Here is a 9,913-nt window from a genome sequence, read left to right as displayed (position 1 = left end):
GGACTTTTGAATCAAATGTCATTCTTTGGTTGCTATTATCCCAACTTTAATTTTTAATTGCATTTTAATCATTATAAGATCATTTTCCCCGAAATAGGTCATAAAATTACTGCAATAAAATGACCAAAAAATTGAAAATAACACTTGAACTGAGACTGAAAGTCATACATTTATCATTGTTACAAAAATGCCATTTTAAATTCAATCAAAGCTTGATCGATTAAATTTGCTTAAATCTATAAACTTTGACAGTTGAAATACAGAATTGAACAAAGACAGAAATCAAATTGCCTGATGAGAGAACCTCACAATTGAACCAAATGATATTTAAATTGAATTTACTTTGATCTGTTGATTCACCATCAAAAGGCTGAAAAAGTTTCTCCAAACACGAAAGAGAATGAAATTTCAATTTCAAATGTAAGGTGGCAAAAAACGATTAACGGGAAAACAAAAGGAATAGTCGACGATAAAAGTGTGAATAAGAAAAAGGGTTGAAAATTGTTCAGGGAATGATATTTATTTTCTTTTCCCTTTATTCCAGTTTCTGTTCCAATGACATTTCTCTTTGCCTCACCAATGGGCCATAAGTAATTGCATGTTTTGACTGAAGTCAAGCGTACCAAGAAGATTGAAATTAGACGATCATGAAGGTAAGAGAATGAAAAAAAAGAGTAAAAAAAGAGGTTCGTCTTCAAGTGATTCCAATACGTTTTGTTAAACTCTTTCTCATCATCATTATCATCATTTCTTCACCAACTTTTCACCAATTCTTAGATGCCCTGGTAACCGTGAAATTGATTTGTTTCCAGTTGATACCTCAGTAAAAGAGAAAAGACGAAATACAAACATTTCTCTCTCATTGTCTTCCATTGTCAAAGAGTACAAATCAACTTGAAAAATCTTCATTTCGCCAACATGATGAGCTGAAAGAGAAAATGAAATTGACTTGAAACGGCGAAAAAAACAAATTATTCCAATAATTGATTGACATCTTTTCACCAACAAAAAAAAGAGCTTCAAATTGATTTCAATGAAAAAAAAGTTGAATTATTATTAAAAGAAAATTATTTTTATGCAATTTTGTAATTTCTATTATTTACTCGACATTCTTGTTGGTTCACTGACAATTACTTCACATTGTTCCTTCAGGTGAGAATCTGGAAAATTTGTTGCTTCCAAATTTTCTCTCTTACAGGCAACATGATCATGTTCAAGATGACTTTCAACATTCATACTTCATGTTTCAAGATTCAACCCGAGGCAACATTTTCGTCTCCATTTATCACCGAGAAAATTCAACTTTTCAATCTTTTCTATTTATAGCTCAACCTGAAAAGTCACGCTTTACATTCAATTTTCAAGATTGAAATCATTGCCATGGAGGGAAAAAAGGACGAGATTGAATAAGAATCATTTTTCCACACTTTTCATTCTCTCAAGGCATCTATTAACATGTTATCCAATATTGTTTCATGGTTAAAACATTTAAACTGCTCCAAGCCAAATAAAACAATCAAAATATTCTCATAAATCAATTTAATCAAATTTCCAAATTCAATTAAATGTGAGCTTGGAAGAAAAGTAAAGGGTCAAAATTTTGAAGGAAAAAAAGATCGAAATTGATTTTTTGGAAAATTTCACTTTTTTGTTTTACAATTGAATGGGAAGCTCAAACGATGATTAAAATGATGAGAAGTAACGATGGATAAAAAAAGGTTGAATTGAATGTTATAATAATAATATTGAAGAACAAGCGAGATTATAAATCCAATTACAATATGCAATGAGACGTGAAATCTTCTGAAATCTATTTTATCATCAAAATAACTTTTCTTCTTTTTTCTTCTTCTTCTTCTTCTTGTTCGGTTCATTCCCTATTCTCTATGAGATTCTTGTTCTCTTTTTTACTCCCTTTAAGCTGATCAGTTGATTCAAGAACTTGGTAGTTATAATAGTTACCAATTAAAGGTTACAAACCTGACATTCCCTGTTAATCCGTTGCAAATAAAATGATGAATACTGTTGCAGCTAAAGGTAAGGATGAAATAAAGAAAAGAATCGAGAGCCTGAAAAGGAAAACGTTCAACAAGAGATTCACATTGAGTGAATAACAATGTTCACAATCATCTAGAAGAAAGAAGCTACAAAAAAAGTAAATGTTGCAGATAATAACATTGTTATCTTGTAACTCCTTTTTTGTGTGCTGTTGACGTTATTATTATTTGTTATTGCTATTATTAAAAAAATTATTATTGCACCATAAATGGTTATAAAATTGACAATAAGCTAAACAATGTTGGTTCCAATGGTTAGGCTCAACAATTGCCATTTCAGGTTCACCTTGTTATCATTTTAATTGAATTTAATGGTAACCATTGCAATGTTTTGTAATGTTATGGTCGTCTTGCAGAGAGTTTCAATGTTAAGCATTGAGCGCTCGCTTGGCTTGAGGCAAGTTTCAAAGGTGAGTTTTTGTCCAGTCAATTATGTAAATAAAGTGTGCTGCTTTTCAAGGCTCAGTATCTAGAACCAGAATATTGCAATGTATAACATCGAGCTACAGAAGAAATCTTGCATTCGCAGAATAACTAACACAGAACAATTATTTGTCGAATTTTTAACTTTCTTGGAAATTTTTATTCACTGGTGATGTGGAAGAGCACTTCGATCAGCAACTTTATCTGTTTTTCAAAACTCTTGGACTAAATAGAGAATCGGAATATGTGCATTTTCCAAGTGGTTCTCGAGTCATGAGCTTATCTGTATCACATCGACTAATTGGCTTACAATTGATACGCGGTTGATGCGGTATTAGGCAGGAGTCTTCTCAGTATTGGCGAAGCAAATAGCTTCAGTGAACCCATCGGTTCAACTTGATAGCCATTGAATGCAAACCAATTGTTATGTGATACTTCAACCTGCAAAGTCTCCCTTGTAGGTTGAGACCATCAGAGGCTTCCAGCCTAATTTTACGGTGAAAAGGTAGAAACAAAAGCTTTGTAAAAACACATTACAATTGCAACGCATTAAGAACAACCAGGATGTTTCGACTCATGGACATATTGTGTTATAAGAAAATGTTTAATTTCCTTCTTAAAAATCTGCAACCTGTTACCATGAATAATACCGAGGAAAACTATTACAACTACAGATGTAGATCTGCAAATGATAACTTTGAATTTGATAACCAATCAACATGATGACATCTCATCAGAATTCATCTCAACTTGATGAGTGTAAAATGGTTTTTACAAGATAGATATGAGCTTATAAGGCAACCAAATTATCCATTAAACAGAAGCAGTGAGAAATTGGTAAACACAAATTAGCAGCTTAAAATAGCCAGCACGTGTTTAAATTGGTTAAGATTAAGATTGAGATTAAATTTGAATTGCAAATGAAACTTTGGTTCAATCAACTGACAGACAAATACATTTATAAAGTGGCCTTCTCTCCTTCACCTTGACACAATTGAAAAAGTATTTGACTCAAAATTATGTTCACAAGTTTACCATCAACTTGTAAAGCAGTAACAAAAAATGCAACAAAAATCAAACACAACATTTTTCACTACCAAAGGCAACATTACCCAATCCCAGTCAACTCCCTGCAGTCTCCTTACAAGATATAAAAACTCAAATTATTACCGTTATCGTTATTATATTCATGTTCAAAGATGTAAAATTAGACCGAATGTCAAGTGTTTTAGCAACAAGAACAAGTCAAAAATTACAAGCTCATGATGCTCATCGTGCCCACTCTCACAATTGATACCACTAATAACAATTGAAAGGCCATCATCATCTCCTGGTCCAAGAAAGAGAAAGAGAGAAAAAGTAAAACTTTCAAGTGATGAAGATGCTTTTTACTCGTTATCTTCAAGATAACATTTTTCTCATCCTTTTCTACCTCCTATTTCTCCTCCTTTTTTGCCTCTCCAAGCACTTCATGTAGATGTCTGCATTCTTCCCTCATCATCATCATTCCTTTTAATCTTTTTTTTCTTCTCTTCTTTTTTACTCTCGTTTTTCCTCTTTGCCAGCCTTATAATATCATTTGAAGCAAGTCAAGTGGTCATTACTGAAACTGAATGCTAAAAAAAGCTCAATGTTATCTGTAAGCCAAAGAAGAAAAAACATCATCGCAATAAAAACTATTAACGGTGGAAATGATGGAGAAGAGGAAAGATGAAGAGGGTAAGAATGGTACAACAACAATGCAAAAGTGGAGAAAAGAAAAAAAGTCAACTTTGAATCGAAGATGATGATTAACTTGATGACAAGTGAATAATGCTAAATTACTCTTGTAACCTGTAGGGTTGTAATAATTGTTATGCTTTTTATGCGCAAATACAACGAAAAAAAAAACAGGAAACATTTCAACCATGAATATTCACTTTGGTTGAACAATAAGAATGTGCAAAGTGAATAAGCGATAAAGTGCAAAATTCATGAATACAGAACTGCAAAGGCAAATGCTTTCAATGATTATGCGAAAAGTTTCCTTGATCAGAAAACTTCGATTCAATTGGACAGTTTTCAAGTTTACCTTCAATATTTACTCATCTTGCAAGCGACATCTTTTTTTTGTTTTGTTTGTATTTTTTTACACCATGTAATATTGCAATTGTATTACATTGTAAGGAATGATGAGTAAAATTTTGGATCATTTTCCTTTTCATTGCCTTCTTAAACATTGCTACTTATACCGGAACTATCAAGAAAAGTGTTTAATGTTCTACACTTTGAATTTGTTAACAGTTAATCCATGAGCGAGTTTTACTTTCTCCCTTGGACTATTAATAGCAATCAAAGTGTAACATGATAATTCACTTGGGCACTGTTAAGTAAACTCAACTACAAACAAAATCAAACAAGTGTAAGTGGATTAGACAGGAATTAGAGATTAGCCCGTGAGTAATAACCATTGTCTAGTAAGGCAGGATAAAATGGTAAATGTTTATACCGAGTAAATGAAGGTGTTTAGTATTGGGTGCTCTTTAAAGGTTTCACTTGGTTTTCACGGTAAATGTCTTCAACCAAATGCTCTTTTTTCAAACAAATTTTATACTTTTGAATCATCTTTAAATTCAAGATTTAAAATTAATGTTGCCATTACAAGGCTTACTCAACAGTTAACCGCTTTTATAATATTTTGCATTACTATTGTGACAAGAAAATTTAAAAGACAATATTTTTGCAGATAATGACTTCTTAAATGACTCAAGTTCATTTTGAAGTTCAAAATTTGAACCTTTTGCTTTCCCCAAGATTATGTAAACTCTTAATCATAAGTAAAATGGTTAGTCGAGCTCAAAGAGTAAAGTAGGAAGAGACAGCAATTTGGAAGGCAAAGACAAAAGTGTTGCCTTATCCCACCGGAGGGCACAAATTGCAAGAAAATCAAGAAAAAGTCTTTTGCTTCAATCAAATTTGTTTATTTTGCGGCGGTTAATTTAACAATATTTTTATAATTTTACTTTATTAAAACACTTCTCATTCAATTTTCCAATTAGCCCCCTCCAGTGGGATAAGGCAACACTTTTGTCTTTACCTTCCAAATTGCTGTCTCTTCTACCTTACTCTTTGGTCGAGCTGCTTCATAGATTAACATTGAAAAATAGTTTATTTTACATTGCGGCAAGAAAATAAGCTAACATGATTGTCAATTTCTGAGATCGTCATGAGACTCAGGATACAAAACTACCTAAGGTGAACACTTTTCATCGTGGTTCCAGAATATCGTGTATTCCATTATTCAAAAAATGTATTTTCGAGATTCTCCTCTAATTAAAAGATGCTTAAACACCCTACAATCAGAAAATGACCTTGCCCTTGAAACAGAAAAAATGAATGTAACTCAAACTCACTATATTCGATTCCCAGGCCAAAAGCATGTCTGACTGTAAAGTTATTGGCGTTCAACATCTTACTAAGTAGCTGAATAGGCCTGTATATTCTGAGCAGTATGCGTTACCGGCTCGCAACAAACAAACAATTTGTTGATTCGGAAGGTGAGTTGTTACACACTCCTTAGCGGATTCCAATTTCGATGGTCACCCTCATGCTGTCTTTAACAACTAACACGCTGTGAGAACTCAATGGCCTTCAATTAAGGCCAAATTACAAAATTGACTTGAACCAACTTGAGTCTGATATGATGAAAACTCACATGTTATGAGTATTATAGTCATGTAATGAAACATACATTTGGCATCTTTAGTTCTTGAGTTAGCACGGAAACAAATAGCATTTATTTCTAAGATGATTTGAAAACTCTCAATATGTTGACTGCGCTAATTTAAAGGTCCATGATAGTCAATAGGTTTTCTTTCCTTATTATTGTAACAAGAAAAATTGACTACATTGTAATATGTTGAAAGCTCCAACCTTGAATCGATTTCAATAAACTTTCATTTTCAATATTTACATGTTTCAACAAAAAATGCTCAAGACTTGACTGAAAGTTTTGAGGTTTCTCAATATAATACACTTTAATAATGGGCTGAAGACAAGTCATTTGTTTGCTGTTTAATAAACATTTTGTGATTTGATTATGCAAATGATATCAATAAAGAGCGCAAAAATATTACAACTGCTGTTGTTAATACAAAATCAAGTTGAACCTTTTTTTGTCCCACTTCTTTATTCAGCTCATTATCATGTTTTAAACGACTCTTGAGCTGTTCAATTGTTGAGCTAATAAACAAGATGATTAAAGAGTAAGAGTTAAGAATTTAATTTGTTGAAAAGTGTTCAATTTTTAATGCATGAGGAAAATGGAGAAAAAAGAAGGAAATTAATTTCTCTTTTGGAAAAGCATTTTTCTGTCTTTGCCAAGTCCTTTACACATTATTCACAACTTGTAACATAAGCGTTGATATTAGCTTTAATATTGTGTTATATCCGTCTTTATTAATATTTTATGATTATTAGTTAGGAGTGAGTGTTGCCAACATTTTAATGAGATTGTATTTATTATTAGTTAAATTTGTTGTGGATTGTGTTTTCGCCTCATCTTGTTGTCCATATTGAACAATGGTAAAGAGAGAGAAAGAGAAAGAAAAAAAACTCTAAACATGACCATAAATAATCGCCATAATCAAATCGACAATTGGTAAATAATTTAATACTCTGTTCCCTGTCAACCACATTTGTCTAAAAAACTATTAACATTACAGTTAACATTTGAATTCAACATTGAATTGCAAAAGAGTGAAGCAAAAAATCAAAACTTATTCACTCCCTTCAAGGGATTTCATATCAAGACAAAAAGGCGATATAAAAGATTAATGCATTTCTCTGTATTTTAATCGCTAAATGAACAAATTGTGACTCTATTAACACTTTGATTATGTTTACCGAGAAAACGAATCAAGATTTGAAAATTTCTTCCCTTCAACAAGATTCTATGGACAAGTGATTCTGGATAATTACATCTTTCGAGAAAAAATCGAAATTTATTTTTTGGAACTTTTCTTCGAGTGCAACAAAAGAGCAGAAGCTTGATGCCTTTAGTTGCGTTGTAATCTGAAAATAATGGAATGAAAAGAGAAAGAAAATTTCGAAACTTGAAAAATTTCCTTTTCTCTTTGTTTCTCAATCTTATCAGAATTTTTGCTATTCATTCCCTGTGAATGTTCCAAATATGATATTTCTTTTAAATAACAGAGATAATTTTAATCTAATAATGAAATTGATAGATAATGATATTTATGAAAAAAATTTTCTTCTGTTTCTTTCGAAGCTAGCATTTGGTCATTTTTCATCAGATTGACTTGGTTCAAGTTTAGGTTGATCATGAATAGGGTTTTGATTTGAAAATAAAGATATCAAAGTCTGCAAGTTGCGACTCTCTGTACTTATCCTTGGCGATTCCCTTTAATCTCTACACGTGACTCTTTCCCATGAGCACTCTCTAGTGACTTTTGGTTTTACATTTTACTATTCATCATCACTGATGATGATCGGCATCATTTTGTCTCTTCTTATCTCATCGTATTAATCAAAAAAAAAAATTTTCTCCTCAATAACCTCTAGAGAGTTTATGCGCCAACAAAAATGAAAAGCTAAACCATTGATTTATTTAGTTTTAAATCACATTTCACTAAATCTAAATTGCATATTCAAAGGATGTAAATAAAGCGAAAAAAGTATCAAACTTTGATTTAATTTCAGACAATTTTCTGCTTTCATATTACACTGTATTTTCAGTTAATGTTGAGCCTCAAGAAGTATCAAAAATATTCACAATTCGTTTATTATAAACAGTATTAAGTGACAAAAAGTAAAGATTTAATTAGAACAAAATTGAAAGATAATAATGATTCTTTGGCTTTTGAACAATGAAGTTCATACTTTATTAATTGATCGCTGATAAATGGAAGGATAAATGAATTTTTCTCAAAACCAATAACTGAACGCTATGGAAATAGTCTTATCCTTTGACCGGCATGAGTTATGAACATGTAACAAATATCAACCAATCCGAAAAAACTTTCACTTTTAGAAAATGACCTTAGAATGTCATTTAGAGGTTTAAAAGGGATGTGATTTTGACTGTTCGAACTAATGATTCTTCAATCAGCAAAAACTTATGGTTCAAGTCTGAGGTCTGTAGCAACAACCGTTCGTGAGTTATGACTGCAAACAGGCGTACAGGATAAAAGTACTTCGTTAATCGATCGGAATTTTTCATCTATTGTTTCAGTGCTTGAATGAGATTTAAAAGTATTTTACTTTCTTTTCGATCGAAAAAGTCAAGTCTAGCTTGTCATGCTTTCATTGAATGACACCAGCGTTTGAAAAGGTTAACAATGTTTGCATCAATACTGCACATTTTATATTGCAAACATTTGTATCATTTTAGGTGATTTGTTTGCGTTTTAAAAGCGATTTGGAAAGAGACACAAAAAATGATTTAAAAACTCGATTTAAAATGAAAAGGAAAAGAAATAGTTGAAAGAATAAAAAAAGTCAGATATTGCAAGTAAAATGTTGCCAAGTTGAAAGCATGTTATTTTGTGCTGTTTATACTCAACAGATCAACAAAAACAAGTTTAATATTAAAGTAAAATCTGTAAATTGTTTTGTCGGCTAAAGCAAAGAAGGAAAATATCATTACTATTACTATTAATTTTGGCATTATGTTGAACATAATCGATGTAATCTGAAAGGTACTACAATTGCGCTATTATGTTGTAAGAAGAAGAAGAATGAAAAAAAAGAAAAGAGAAAAGAAGAAATGATAATGTCGTTTTCGTTGTCGCTCTTTAGGAGCAAGTAACTTGTCTTTCAGTTTAACCAACGTTTTACAATCGTCTTTCCTTTCCTCTCTCTCTCTCCTTTCGTCATCATCTTCATCTTCTTTGTCACTTGCTGTCTCTTTCATTTAATCCGATATACCATTGAAATGTCATTGAAATGTCATTGGCAAGACAACATTGTTTGATGGTTTATGTAAAAAGCAGAAAAGGAAGAGAAGAAGAAGAAGAGAAGAAAAGAGAGGAAAATTCGAAACCTGTCATCTTATTGAGATAAATTCATATCTATTAATATTACAGCAAAGGATAACAAAGGTTCATCTTGTCCAAACCTTTATACCAAACATGTTCATTACATTCACTGATCAACTGTACATTACCTTATCCCACTCCTACTCAAGTTCAACCCACTTGTACTTTTGTCAATTTAAACGCAAACCCAATGTTGAGTAAAAGACGAAAATGGAAATCAGGAAAAAAATCAACTTACAACATCATTAGATACCCAATGAACATAGTTTTTTTTGTGAGTCAAAAAAGAGTCACATGTGACTCACAAAATTTTGTGAATTTTTTTGTGAGTCGCAATGTGACGGCCTTTTGACTCACAAAATCTAGCTGGCCATTTCGGGCACTAAATTTTGATCC

This window comes from Tetranychus urticae, chromosome 3, assembly GCF_039701765.1.
Source record: "Tetranychus urticae isolate SD_2017Ah chromosome 3, NJAU_TeUrti_SD_1.0, whole genome shotgun sequence".
NCBI lineage: Eukaryota > Metazoa > Arthropoda > Arachnida > Trombidiformes > Tetranychidae > Tetranychus > Tetranychus urticae.
The sequence above is the reverse complement of the archived record's forward strand: the minus strand, read 5'-3'. Positions refer to the sequence as shown.